The sequence below is a fragment of the Canis aureus genome, chromosome 2 (assembly GCF_053574225.1).
Source record: "Canis aureus isolate CA01 chromosome 2, VMU_Caureus_v.1.0, whole genome shotgun sequence".
Taxonomy (NCBI): Eukaryota; Metazoa; Chordata; class Mammalia; order Carnivora; family Canidae; genus Canis; species Canis aureus.
Window position 1 is genome coordinate 87,764,074 of NC_135612.1, and position 14,518 is coordinate 87,778,591.

The 14,518-nt window shown below is 39.0% G+C and overlaps 1 long non-coding RNA gene across 5 annotated transcripts in view; it reads right to left on the reverse strand.

Moving 5' to 3' along the window:
• Positions 1-14,269, reverse strand: part of LOC144303163 (uncharacterized) — a 250,781-nt gene extending 236,512 nt beyond the window's left edge. For 4 of the 5 annotated variants that reach the window (XR_013370187.1, XR_013370210.1, XR_013370186.1 and 1 more), the window contains exon 1: positions 12,432-14,183. This is a non-coding gene — a long non-coding RNA (uncharacterized LOC144303163). The other variant, XR_013370199.1, reaches the window with a different exon arrangement.
• Positions 14,270-14,518: the final 249 nt, after the last annotated feature.

A 14,518-nucleotide genomic window follows, 5' to 3' on the forward strand; every position in this document is an offset into this window, starting at 1 on the left:
GTTGTATCTTGCCCAAAGCCACATGGCTAGTGAGGCCTAAACGGGAATTCAGATTTGTTTAGTGCATCTAAACCTGCATTCCTTCCACAGACAGACGTCCAGTCTGGCTTCCCTCAACACTGGCTCCATCATAAACTACCCAGAGGGTCACCTAAATAAAGTACAGCTGATTATTCTCATGGTTTTGAATCTTTTAGGAATATTTTCATAAGGCACACACATCACAAAGGGACTGGATAGCATACAGAAATCTTCATTTCTTTGGTTTGAAATGCCTTAGTTGCAACTCAAATTAGTGTTTCCCCTCCCAGGTTCCACTTGCGTTATCTGTTTGTCTAATATCACACATGCACCCTGTGATAAGAAGCCAAAAGTTTCAACCAAAAGTCTCCTTTGTTGTTTGCAAGAATCCTTTATGATATTTTAAAGGAAAGAAAAAGGAAAGGGAAGTTATAGAAAGCAAAAAAAAAAAAACAGATAACTTCTGATTTCAAAACACACTAATCTTGTCTCTCTAAGGACTGCTATTAGGCATTTGTTTAGCTGGTGCTGATTTGGAAACCAATTGAATATACAGTGTTTATTTCAAAGCATTATTTTCCCCTGCCACTCTGTAATTTTTCTGGGAGAATATTTGCATTTAGATGCTACCTGTACAAAGCGATGGCTATGACCATAAACAATTTGAAGACAATGAAAAAAAAATACTTAAAGCAGAGTGAAAGAAAGAGCACTTGCAAAGGAAAGAAGTGAGAAGATAAAATGAGAAAAGGGTGCTCCTTGATTTAGCTTCACATAAAATAATAAGAAATCAAAAGAGAGCCAGGAAAACAGTGAGGACAACTCAAAGAAAAATCGGAGGCAATGAGGGTGCTATTTTTGTATATTAAAACATAATTAGTATTCATCATGCTCTCTAAAGAGGAAGTGGGAAATTGAGAGAGACAGAAAAGCCAAGGAAAGGAGTGAGTACATGGCTTGAGATAATCAACGGAACACAGAGCAGTGGAGATCGCTGGAGAGACTGGAAGGCCAAGGTCAAAGTACCAACAGTCCAAAAAAACGCCATTCTTATAATGTTATAACATACTTCCAGAAAAACAATAATCAGTCCATCCATCTATTCATTCAGTCATTCAACCAGTGTTCGGAGGGTACCTACCGTGCACCAGTCCCTTTTGATATTTCATGCATTTTTCTGGTTGATGCTTGTTTGCTCTACCTGAGTCATAGGTCTGGTCTGACCACACCATTCTCCTACTTGATTATATTCAATGGCTCCTGTTATTTCTGGTTATTTACTAAGCATTCTAGATCATCTAAGACCTGACCCTCCTTTCTCTTTCCAACGTTATTTATTTATTCTTTCTCGTTTTATCCCTTGGCAAACCAATAATTCCCTCATATTACGGAATGCCCTAAAGTGTTCCATTTCCACTGGAAATATAAAGATGAATAGTGATGACCTTTTCTTCAAGAAATCCAGAACTGGACACTCAGATTATGATCAAATCTTGAATAGAAATAAATTAAAGAGTCATTTCATATGGCTTTTCCACTAAAAAAATTTAAAAATGAGTTACTTGAATGTGTTCGCTATGCTGTGTTAAACAGCAGACTCTCATATCTCATCTTTCATAATGAGATCTTTTGACCTATACTTGGCATTCTGTGCAACCCGCCTGTGTCATGGGTTTCAAACGCAGAGGAAAGAAGGGGTATAGGATAAAAAAATATATGGTGAGAGGTGAACTTTGTAATTTATAAAGAGTGAAACAAACAAGAATGTAGGTCTGATTCAAATCATGTTTTAACAAAATAAGCAGTTGCCTGTTTTCCTGCAGACATCCATAGGACTAGAAGGAAAGTGGGTATGTGCATGGCTGTGGGGGTGCTGGCGGTGGGGGTTTAGGCGTGGGGGATCTCAGTACACGAACTGGCTGATAACCTCGAAGCCAGTGAAGATCTGAATTATGTTGAAGGAGAGACACAGCGAGTTGAGTCAGAGGAGGAGTTCTGAATGTTAACGTGTATAAAGTAAAGCAAGCCCTAAAAGGAGAGAAAGAGCTCTGACTCAAAATCAAGAAGAATATCATCTTCAACTGGACATTTAGATAGTCCCCTTCCTTTTCCAGTCTTTTGATAGCTCATGCTTTTTTCTGGTTGATGCTTGATTGCTCTACCTGGACCATGGGTCTGGTCTGACCCCACTGTTCTCCTACTGGATTATGCTCAATGGTTCTTGTTATTTCTGGTTATTTACTAAGCATTCTAAATCATCTAAAACCCGACCCTACCTCCTCTTTCTAATGTTATTTATTCTTTCTAATTTTATCTCCCGGCAAACCAATAATTCCCTAATATTAGGGAATGCCCTGAGGTGTTCCATTTCCAAACCTGAGTCTATTCCGTTTGCTTGGCCTCCCTCTCCCCATCTGTTCATGCTCTAACTCTGCTCATTCAAAGAGCCAGTTCAAATGTGACTTCCTCCATGAAACCCTCCTTGATATTGCCAGATGGGGATAATCGTTTTCATCTCAGAATTCCCATAGCACATTTATGTAATAGCAATGCTTTTCTCTCTTTCTAGATTATTATCTCATTAAGTAAAATCCTTGTTTCTGAGTTAGGTTTATATCACCTAAATAAATGGTGAAACACCGTATCTGCCCATAAATGACTAAACTAACAATGGAAAGGAGATCATATACATGGGCTTAGATGAAAACAGACAAGGCCGGAAATAGACGGAAACAAGGTGGAGCAAGGAATAGACAATAATTCGAAGATGATCCTTAAACCTCACAGCCAACCTCCAAATACTCATAAGTGCTATGATGTTTGTCAACACTGAGAGATATCTTAAATAAATTGCCAGAAGCTACTTTAAAACATGTATTTCATGTGCTTCATTTATTAAACAATATCTAATTCAAGAATTACATTTTTTTCCTGCACTGTGTGTTTGTAGAGAGAAGTATTTGCTGGGGTTATCAGATGTGTTTATTCATTTGAGATGCATTAAAAATTTTATACAAAAGAAATGGAACATTTGCTCATAATTTCTTATGTTTGCTTCCTCCCCCTATATCTTTACTTTTATAATTGTATTTTGAATATTTATAAATAATTGCATCATGTGCAATGACCTTGTCCACAGGGGACCTTTAGGCCTCCCATTACTGATTTTACCAAGCTAGAGAGCCTTCCTGTGTGTCTCCAACACACCCTAGAGTCATGGGGATGTGCCCTGATGTAATTGGTCCAGCAGGCATCTGAGGACACAACTGAGACTTTTGCATGTGATCAGAACCCATCACTGTTGGAATATTGTTTTAAATCCTGGACAACCACAGCCCAAGAAGCTTTACAAGCAAACCTCGTGCATAATCTTCTTCCATACATGGATGGTAAATATCTATAATGTGTTAAGTTTGGTAACCAGATTCCATAAAGCCAAGCAATTTTTGCTTCACTAAATTCCCAAACTATATCCAACCAGATAAACATATCCCCTTTAGAACTGAGTTATCTACACTTTTCCCCAGAACTAGAGACTTTTCTCGCAACCGCTCTGCAGTCAGACCCCTTGGGGTATTAGTTAGGGGATCTCCTTCTTTCCCTTGGTCTCATGTTCCCATGGGGCAGCATCAGCCAGAGTAAAAGTCCTAGTCGCTAACTGCAATACAGTGTCTGTTAAGGAGGACGGGGAGTTCCTTGTTTGTTAGGTGCCATTAATTTGTCCATGTTCTTCATTTGGTTGTAATGAATCTAATAAAAACCTGGAGGCCCTGGGGACTATCTTCCCATTCTTCTCTCTCCTCCATTGATTATTGTAGGGCAGCAACCTTGGCCTGCCCAGGACGTGCATGCCGGCCTGCCCTGCACCCTACTGGCATTCTAGCAGTTAGTGATTGAGTGGGTCAGTCTGTCTCGTTCCAGGGCTGATGGATTAGCAAGGCTACATTTCCAAAGATCTCAAGTCACATATTTCAATCAGTATTAACACTATAAACATGGTGCGTTGCTGTATAATTATGTAACTCCTAATCCATCTCTGAATTGGCTCCAAATTCAGCACAGAAAAATGGGCATGTTCTATATATATTGGCATCCTGAAAATCCAACCATATTATTTTGAGACTCTTTGATGGCAGCAAATTTACCTTCTTTGAAGTTGTCTTTATATTTTGAAAGAGCCAAAGATACTTGGTAACTCTTTGGGTGAGGTGAGTGTGGTGGGCCAAGTGGCTAGTGGCAGAATTGGGTGACACAATTTCTGACTATAAAATAGCAAGTCTGTTGGTTTTATCTGATTCCTTAAGTTGGCACTGAATGCATATTTCCAAAAATGTAGTTTTGAGCCACAGTAGTATCATTAGCTTAGATTCACAACCTCCCAAGGTGATGACTTGGAATGATAGCACTCATTTGGATGCAGAGTTCCAATGTCCTTATTAAACAATCAATCATGCTACTTTATAATTACACTTGGAACTTGAGGAGAATTGTTGCTTGGTGCTTCAAGCTGGATTACTGGGTATCATAACCCTCCACTTTGAGTTGGTATCACATGAACTTGTTCTTCCAGTACCGTGTTTGACACTCTGCCCCCAGGTTGGGGGGAGAGACACCGTAGGAAAAGTTCAACCACCACTTGCCACTGTAGCTGTTACTGCCATGTCAATGACAGCATGTTACATGATCTCACACCGCATCCTACTTCTGAGGGCCCACGGAAGAACTGTAGTTGAGTTTATCACTAGGAAAAAAAATAGTCCCATTCTAAGCCAGCATTCTTTGATTTTTTTTTTTCCTATGGTATTGCATGTGTTTCTTTCCAAAGGCATGAAACCACAATTGTAACTAAATGGACTAGAAATAAATGGAAACAGATGTGAATAACTGTATTTACTTAAAGTGTTCTTGTGAGTATTATTCAATATGCTTGAAAGAAAACCTTTTATAAGCCTCTTGGTGCAGGGGCAAGATCCAAAGGACATGCTCCAATAAAAACAGCAACAACAACAAGCATTTATGAGCTCTGGAGATGACAGCATCGAGTATGCAGGCTGAGTGTGGAGACAGGTGCCTAACTGCCTGGGTTCGAATTCCATCTGTGTCTCCTACAGACTATGTGACTTAAGCCAATCACTAAATCTCTCTGGCCTTCAATTCCATCCTGTATAAAATGAGGATGAAAAATCAAAATGCAATCCTTATAGGGTTTTTTAAAGATTAAGTGAATTAATGCATATAAAATACTTAGAAGACTGACACATAATAAGTTCTATGGAAACTTTGCCTTTTTTTTTTTTGCATTTATTAAGTAATGACTCTTTTCCAGTCATTATTCTGAGAGTTTAAATGGACTCTCTCATCAGATCATCATCTCAATCCTGTGAGGCAGGTAATAGTCTGTCCTTTGTACAGATAAGAAAACCAAGGCACAGAAGTATTATATACTTGTTTGAGGTCATGTGGACAACAATCAGTAGTCAACAACTATCACAAAATGATCACTAAAGGGAATGTGAAGAAAGATGGGTCCTGGTAAGCACAAGGTTTAGGGCATTTGTTGTTATTTTGGAATACAGGCAACCTTGTTTTATGTTCTTCACTTACTGCACTTGGCAGAGTTGGTGTTTTTCACAAATTGAAGGCTGTGGCAACCCTGTGTCAAACAAGTTTATTGGCACTATTTTTCCAACAGCATCTGCTCACTTCATGTCTTGGTGTCACATTTTGGTAATTCTCACACTACTTCAAACTTTTCATTATTATTATTATTATTATATTATTATTATTATTATTATTATTATTATTATATTTGTTATTGATAGTAATTACAACTTGCCAAAAGCTCAGATGATAGTTAGCAGTTTTAGCAATTGAGTATTTTTTAATTAAGGTATGTACATTGGGTTTTAGACATAATGCTCTTGCACACTTAATCACAGTATAAACATAACTCTCATATTCACCATGATGAAACAAAAAAAAATTATTTGACTTCCTTTATTATGATAGTCACTGTGATAATCTGGAGTCAAATCTACGACATCTCCGAGGTGTGCCAGTATGCATGATTCAAGTAAAAATAGAATTGCTCAGGACAGCCAGTGAGACACTGAGGTCTGTGGGGAAGTCCTAAGAAAGGGTACATATGATACTTTGGAAGGGAGTAAATGTGAGATCAGAGGTATCAGATGACACAGTATTGGAGACAGTTTGCTCTGAGTATGGAATGTAAGTTTCCTCTTCCTATGACATCTTTAGTAATGTGCACAATATTGTACAATATTGAATAATTCTCCTCATAGCAGAATTATATATCCACATCTTTGCCATGGTCTCATTATCTTTTAGATTATCCATATTGTTTTGGCCAATGAGGTGTTGTTAGGTGTGATGTGAGTACATATTTTAAATGTACTTGTAATTGGCTTATTCTCTTGTGCTTTTGGCAAGAACAAACTCTAGGTGTCTACCGCCCTCCAGCCTGGGATCCAGAATGAGACACATGGATCTGACATGCCACCTTGGATCTGAGCCCTGTCAATCTACAGTATAAAGTAGAGGTAACCCTGCTGACCATCAGATGCATGATTGACAAGAAATAAAAATGCTCATGTTCCTAAGTACCAATTTCCTATAGTTAGGCAAACTTCACAGGTTAGGGGCAAAATCCTTCTTATAAGACTACTTCAGACATCAGCTACAAGTCTGGGGGGTCTCTAGCTCACCCACATTTCTGATACACTGGTTATAAATTTGAGGCTTCTCACTTTCCCTTCAGGTACAGTAATTTACTAAAATTCCTCGCAGAACCAAAGAAAGCACTAGACTTGTGATTAGTTCCATGAGAGCAAAAGGATTCAAATCTGACTCAGCCTAAAGGATCGACACATAGTGGAAGGTATAATAGGCTTCCAAACATGAAATTTGCATTGTCCTCTCTCCCCATGGAGTCAAGATGCATTAACTTCCTGGTACATTGACATTTGACAATACTAAAGATATTACCAACCAGGGGAGTTACCCCAAACTTTGCTGTCTACATAGTCACGATTGGCTGAATCATCATCCATGTGGCTCAATCTCTAGTCTCCCTCCTTTCCCTAGAGGTTAGGCTGATCTCATATAACACTCTCTTCACCCCAATACTCTCATCACATGATTTGTTTTTTTAGCATGACCAGCCCCTGTCCTGAGTTAGCATAACTGATCAGGACCCATCAGGAAAAGCAAAGACCCTCCTATCACTCAGGAAATTACAAAGATTTAGAAGCTACTTTCTAGGAACTGGGAACAAAGGCCGGCCATATTCTTTATTGTATAGTAAACGCTGAATCTTTGTGGTCGTTTGTTATGCGTGATTATTGTGGTAGTAGCCAACTTAAACCAAATGTCTACCACACACACACACACACACACACACACACACACACACAATCATTAAATGCCATGATGGTTTGAATTTGTTATGAAAAATATCAACAGGAATAGGGGAACAATCATACATCTGGGTTTGAATCTACATTCAAACAAATAACCACAATCACTTTAAAATATACTGACCTATCCTTGATCAAAAAAAAATGTTAAGATGACTGCATATTATATAATTTATTATATTTGACATGTTACCTACGTCTTCCTTGCTTTGACCTAAGCCATGAGAATTCTTAGGGCTAAGGATAAAGTTTGTGGCTTTTGATGGAGACTTTCTCCATGAGGGACCATTAACCATAGCTCATTTTGGCTTTAAACAAGTGTTAAAGAAGGAGTAATTTGTTTATCCCAAATTAAAGTGGGGCAGCCAGTTATCTAGTTAGTACTTATAGAGAAACGTCTAAATATGCTTAAATGGAGGTTTTGAAGGTTCTCCCCAAAAGTATCTCCAGTGATTCTTCTTTCCATAGTATATTTAAAGGCATAGTTAAACCTGGTGTCATTTTCATCTTTACAGCTGTAGTGTAATAGCAAAAGAGAACCATTAGTCTACCAGTCAGGAAATCCATCTTAGAGGTTCTATTCTTCATTTGCTATGTGACATTGAGCAAATCACTTCTCCTCACTAGACCCAAATTCTTCATCTATAAAAAAAAAAGAAAGATGAACCAGCAGACCTCTGAGTTCTCTATCAGCTCAAGTAACTCTGCTTCTCTCTGACTTTACAGTGTGACCTTGGGTGATTCGCTTAATGTCTTCAAGGCTGACTTTCTTCATGTCTCCTCCTGTATACTCCCTCATCTCAATTAATAGCAAATGCACCCTTGGAGCCATCCTTGACTCCTACCTCTCACACCCCATATTCAATCCGTCAGCAAATCCTGTGGGTTCTAACTTCAAAATGTATTCATAATCCAGCCACCATTTCCACATCCTGTTTTCAGAACCCAATGTGTATTTTATACCAAGAGTGCATCTCCGTTTGGACTATCATCTCAATTTAGAGAAGCCATGTTTCTTTTAAAAAAAATTATATATAGAGAGAGAATGCATGGGGGAGGGGGCAGAGGGAGAGAGAGGGAGAAGCAGTCCCCCTGCTGAGAGTGGAGCCCAATTTGGGGCTGATCCCACAACCCTGAGGTCATGACGAGCTAAAACCAAGAGTCAGATGCTCAACCCACTTAGCCACCCAGGTGCCCCATAGACCAGCCATTTTTCAAGTACTCAAGAGTGACATGTGACTAGTGGCTCTTGTATTGTAGAGCACAAGTCTAGAGTAAAAGTGCCAGCATCCACATTTTAATGTTCCAAATAGAGTTGCTTGCCTTCAATGAGGTATCATGTTCTAAGGGGTTACCCCCACCACCCCCACTACCTCTTCCACCCCCATCACCAAGCTCCCACCACTACCAGTCTTCTTGGGACTGATCTTCTAATTTCCAAATCAATTCTTACAAAAGTGCTCAAAAGAAGCATTTTGATACATGCCTTTATTTATTCAACAATATTTTATTGAGATTCTGCTACCAGTCATAAAGTGTTAAACTCCTAGACAACTGCTCCCTTAAGAAGAAATGCTGGAGGAAGCCTACTGTTACCCAAAGGGATAAATAGATCTCTAATGGTAAGATTCATCATGAAGTTATGGTTGAATTAGGGATTAGAGCAAGAAAGAAAAAGGATAATTTAAGGCATAGGTGGATTTTTTATCTTGTTCCCTCTATCATAAATATAGCCTCCTTCTCTTCTTATGCATTATAAGAGTTAAGATTGATGTTCCTTTTCTTTTTTTTCTTTTTTTATTGGTGCTCAATTTGCCAACATATAGAATAACACCCAGTGCTCATCCCATCAAGTGCCCCCCTCAGTGCCCATCACCCAATCATCCCCACTCCCCACCCACTTCCCTTTCTACCACCCCTTGTTCGTTTCCCAGAGTTAGGAGTCTCTCATTGCTTTTCTTTTCCTATTCATTTGTTCATTAGTTTATCAAACACTAACTAAGTGCTATAAAAATATAGTTAGATGTTCTCCATATTCTTCATAAAAGGGCATTAGAATGCTTTCTCCAGATGGCTTTTCAAGGCATCATCTAATTATCTTAAATGGCAGAAGCAATGAAAATATTTAGTTATGCTAGATGCATACTTACTAATACCATGCATGACTTATATGGGCATTTTACTGTAACTTCTAAACTCTTAAAGTGAATCTAGTGGTCAAAATGATAAAAGCCATATGATCAAGTATTGAAGTGTAAAAGCATCTGGAAACATTTCTCCCTTTCCTGGAATTTCAGAATCTGAAGATGATAGAATCTATTGGGAACCCCAAAAGATCATCTAGCTCCACACTTTCATTCCAGAGCAAATAGAAGTGGGCCCAGATGGCGAGTGGCTTTTCCAAGACCATCTGATTTAAAGGAATGGTAATAGTGCTGGGGCTTTTATACTTGGTTTTCATTGTGTTTAGGTCTTTGTACAAAGAAAAGACAGATAATTTTTTTCTTTATTCTCCGATTCCTTCTCCCCTGAGAATTACACAATATTAAGAGTGTGATGGATTCCTTTCCTAAGACTGGTGGTTAAATGACAGCAACCAAGGAGCCTCAAAAGATATATTGAGCTGTACCCTTCCCACAGGCATTAAGAGCTGTGAGAGGTCAAGAGAGAGGCTGTCAGGTTGAGCCACTGGAGGGCACCAAATTATCTCTTTTAACTAGAACTATCCGCATCTAGCAAGGAGAAAGAGCCATAATGGACTGGCATGTATGGGGGTAAAGAGAGAAGAATGGAAATTTCTACAATGCTGATTTGAACTCCACAAGCCTAAAGCTAAAGAAACAAAACACAGGGCAGGTATTCACAGGTAGGTACAATTTCCTGGGATCCAGGCCCTCCTGGGTTATTCCCAATCTTCAGTGGTCCAAGATCCAAGGAGACTGATACTCTGTATTTTCACCAAGTGTTTCTTTACAAAGGACCAAGAAAAGTTGGTGCAGAGACTTTACTGAACCAGAATGATTTTTCACTTTTATTTTAAACTGTTCAGCCAGAGTCACTTGCCAATAGCCTCAGGAAAATATAAGATGAATGTCCATCTGTTCAGACACCTACAGAATCATCTGTTTTCATGGAGATGGGATTCTTGCTAGAATGTCATTTCACTTCTTATAATTCACCCTCTTCATCCTCCAGCTGTTTTAGGAAGTATTTCAACTGGTGACCCTCAAAGACTGCTAATAAGTTTGATGCTCCTTCTTCCTATGCTGACTCTTCATTTGGTTGAGAGATGGCAAGAAGCAATGAAATGTTACCTGGCATCTCTGTTCTATAGCAAGAGGAGATAATTGAGACTCCAGAGCAACACCATAGGCTCACTTTGGAAGAGAAGCAAGCTTCAGTAATATGTGCAGTCACAAATCTTCAGCAGAGCTACTGAAGGCTTTCGTTTCTCATGGTCATAGAGAAAATAAAAAGAGCTCTGGTTTAGCTGATAAAATGAGAAGTGGGCAAAGACCAGCCTGGACATCTCAGTTAGCAATTAGGAACATGGTGTTCATTCTTAGTCACTGTGGAGCACTTTGTAAACTCTGGAAGATGTTATGTGAAATATATTTAGAACCAAGTTATACCTTGCCCTTCTACACTTGTGCTTTCCAAATAATACACCTAACCTCAGACACACGGAAATGACAAAATGCAGCCAATTGCTTTTTCTCTTTTAAAGATTTTATTTATTCATGAGAAACACACAGAGAGAGGCAGAGACAGAAGCAAAGGGAGAAGCAGGCTCCTTACAGGGAGCCCAAAGTGGGACTCGATCCTAGGACGATGGGATCATGCCCTAAGCTGAGGGCAGATGCTCAACCACTGAGCCATCAAGGTGTCTGAGCTGACTGCTTTTATATCACTCTATCAGAACAGCCAGGAACTGGATCACTCAGGCTTAACCTTTGTTCTAGAATTGGACAAGTCATGGAGAAGGCATTGGTCCAGGTAGGAACTACAAGTCTATGAATTCTACTTCTAAAATAAGTATGTTGTTTCTAGTATTTTATAAGAAGATACTTCTCATTTCGGTCATCTAATGATGCTAATTCCTCTCTAGTTGGCAAAGTCTTCCCCCCTACATCCTACTTAATCCCTTCAATAACCCATGAGGTTAATACTATTTTTCCACATTAGAAGTTTAGAAAAAGCAACAAAACAAAAACAAGACCTACAGAGGTGGAACAATTTGTATGAGGTCAGTAAGTGGTCAAGTCAGGGTTCAGATTCTCTATTTTTAGGCATGTATATACACAAACCATTAGGGTCATAATATGAGTATTAGTTTTCTAAGATGTGCTCAATTCAAATGTGTAATTTTATTGATGCCTGTACATCTTTACTAAGTAAGAGTGATAAAGTTCCTGCCTCCTTGTTTCCCACAGGAAGCTCTTTGCATACGTGCAATATAGTCTGCTGTGTGAATATCTACTTTTGCCATTGGATAGTAGGTTCCATGCCTTTTTCACTGTTACATTCCCCTACCTCTTTCCTCAGAGCCAAACACAGTAACTATCTATATGACAGATTTTCCAATATTTGTTGAATTATATTGAATTAGTTATTATAGGAAGGTTTGTGATGATCTGAGGCATCTTGCCAAATGATTCCTGCTTCAATTATTTCCAAGACCAAAAATGGGATATTTAATTGTGTTATACTCTATTTTGAACAAAAAGAACTTTAAAACTGATTTAAAAACCATAATTATGGAGAACTACAGAGACCCTTCACAGTGGTCCCCTCCCTGCATTCTCACCTTAAGGACCTGAAAGCACTGGAGCGTGGAGAGCCAGAGAGATTATTGTAGTAGTAAGCAAGATATGGCAATTTTGCAGAGTACATCCTTTGTGCTCTCAATGGTTTTGTCCAGTAAGAGTTCATGAATCCATTCATTTACACCCTGGAACAATGGATTGTACTGACCTGTAGGATCCATCAATATATATCTGGAGACTCCTGAAGAAGGCCTTTTTTGTTTTGTTTTGTTTTGTTTTTCCCTGTGGGCTGAAGAAGAGAAGTCTTCTTCTCTTGGTTTCACAGACATTCTCAGACTAAGGCTGGTGACAAACATGAACATGGTCACTGAGAGCATGATGAGAATGTGTGTATACGAATACAGTTAGGGGGGTAAGGGAGGATACAAACTATCATGTCCAGAAGAGATGAAAATATTGAGAATGATTACCCTGGAGGTTAGACAATGTAACGTGAATATTTAGAGAATTTCTGACCTGAAGTAGGTGTGACCACTACACACAATGTATAGTCATGTGCTATAACTATGATTTAGGATGGCCTGGACAGAAAAGCAGCAGTGGCTAGCATGTCATATACAGAGATTCCTCTAAAATCATTCTTATTCAATCTGAAACTTTCCATGTACTGAAAAGTACAGTCTCTCTTCAAGATTCAGTTCATGTAACACCTTCCCCCATGAAGAGTCCCTGATTTCTCAACGTTATTAATTAGTTCATTTAGACCTCTCATTCAGCATTTTTTTCTAGCTTTTTGTTTACTTGTTTCCTTGACTATCTTCCTACTATACTTTGAGGTTGGAGTGGGATGCAATGAGCATAGTTCTTTCATCTTTGTACACCAAATGTTTAACACAGGGTTTGGCATGTACTGAATGTTCAGTGAGGATTAAAGGAAGGAAGAAAAGGAAAAGAAGGGAGGAAGGAAAGAAAAGAAAGGGGATTCCTTAGGAAAGATTGTTTATTGAAGCTATAATGCAACACGGAATTGAGCTACAGCAGTCATTGCCTTAGCTGTTGAGGGTATAAGGTGGAAATTTAATAGCGTTGCACAGGGTATTGCATGGTACCAACAACTGAACAGCATTAGAAACTGAATGATTCTACCATAAAAAACATTGATTGCCTCCATTGTAATACCTCTAAACTCAGAGAAAATGGCGTTCCTACCCAAAAAGTTTATCTGCCCCCAGAGAACACAACCTAGTGCAGTCTGGTTAAAGAAGCAGAGAGCTGCAGCATCTGGCAGACTCAGGAGCCATCTCTCTCCAACTCTAGAAGCTTTGGAGATTAGTACCAAGAGAACTGAAGAACAGTGCCCTGTGGTAGAGAGCACAAGGCAAGAGTGGTTTGGAACGCCCACAAGAGGGTGGAGACTTGGGCAGAACCAAAGAGAGATGATATTCTTGCTTATACTGGGTAAACAATGTCACCAGATTGTTAGTGAAGAGGAAGTAGAGACCTACATGAGAACATTTGGAAACACCCCATATGGTTTACTCTGTGTATATGGAATCAACTGTATACTGTTCCCACCATAGAGATGGATTCAGTCATTCTCACCAAAGCATTCTCTTTATGAAGTCTCAAGTTAGCACACCTATCTAAATAATTATCTGTAGAAATAAACATACACCTGGAAAGGATGACCTCTACCTGAAGGTGGAAATCAAGATTCTGATGTTCTCTGTGTGAGAAATGGGTAGTTGCCCTTCAAGAATTTTCTAATAAGTCTATCGCCTGTGGTTGTGTATAGCCAAAAACTTCAATAGTGATCCCTCTGCTTGCATTCTGAGATTTGCTTTGTATTCCCATCCATAGCCTATTGTGTTAACCTTATATTCTGATTCTACTTCATCACGTGATCATACTATAACATGAGGCTTGAGTCCCCAAGCTCTAGAACTAGCCATGCACAATTTTTGGCCGTACCTGGGAACAAAGTCTTCAGATCCCGGGCCATTCTTATGAGCTCATTGTGACTCACTACTTGCCAGAACTCTCCACCCTAGGTTTGTGACATGTATGATGATGTATGCAATAGGCTTTTGAGAACAGAATTCCTTTCTATACAGCAGGGGTGTCACTCCCTTACCAGTTAAAAATAAATCTGTATGAGGAAGCCTCGAAAATTATAAAAAGGTTTTTGTTTTTCACTTGTTGGATTCCAAAAGAACCCTGACACAAATGTCTATACCTTCACCATACTCTACTGTGGGAGAAATTACATATCATTGCCCAGGTTTTCTGCTCCAT